An 822-nucleotide genomic window follows, 5' to 3' on the forward strand; every position below is an offset into this window, starting at 1 on the left:
TGTAAAGTCAACTTTCCTGCCATCTCTTCGTTCACCGTAAGAAGATGCAATGGACGGTCAAGGTATTCTCAGGGATCCTGTACTAAAACACAAAAGTACTCCGTCTTCAGGCCACAAGTGGCTCATCGGGACCATCCGACCACCGTGTCATCCTCAGCTGAGGATGCAGATAGGAGGGATGTGTGGTCAGCACACCGCTCTCCCGCTCGTTATGATGGGTTCTTTGACCCGAGCCGCTACTATTCGGTCGAGAAGCTCCTCAATTGGCCTCACAAGGCTGAGTACACCCCGACAAATGGCAACAGTACATGGCGGCCCGGATGGTCACCCATCCAAGTGCCGGGCACGCCCGACAGCGCTTAACTTCGGTGATCTGACGGGAACCGGTGTATCCACTGCGGCAAGGCCGTTGCCCACTAAAACACAACGTTCATTAGTAAATATCAACAGTCTTAAGACTTCAGGACATTTAACACTAGGGAGCGATTACTGAGCCCCATTGTATTTCTGGGTCTTTTTTACATTAAGTTTCTCTCAGACAGGATGGATGCTTTGAAACTGTGGTTCTCAGTTGTAGAAAAAATCTAGCATGCGCGCCGTTCTCAATTTTCCTTCCTTCCTTCCATATCCTTCCGCACCTTCAGGAGTTAACGGACACTATTAGTACTTATACTTCGTTATCTTTTGACTTACCAATAGATTCTCTCCTTGTCTTCACTTGCACGTCATACAATAACTTTGAGCTTCACAACAGTACACTCTCAACACGCCCTTGCGGTTCCGACATGGAAATGTTGTTGTGTTGCGCGTGACTCGGGCTCT

The 822-nt window shown here is 48.5% G+C and overlaps 1 pseudogene; it reads right to left on the minus strand.

Moving 5' to 3' along the window:
* Positions 1-296: 296 nt before the first annotated feature.
* LOC124799461 lies at positions 297-414 on the minus strand (annotated as a pseudogene).
* Between the last annotated feature and the right edge of the window lie 408 nt (positions 415-822).

Source organism: Schistocerca piceifrons, chromosome 5 (genome assembly GCF_021461385.2).
Source record: "Schistocerca piceifrons isolate TAMUIC-IGC-003096 chromosome 5, iqSchPice1.1, whole genome shotgun sequence".
NCBI lineage: Eukaryota > Metazoa > Arthropoda > Insecta > Orthoptera > Acrididae > Schistocerca > Schistocerca piceifrons.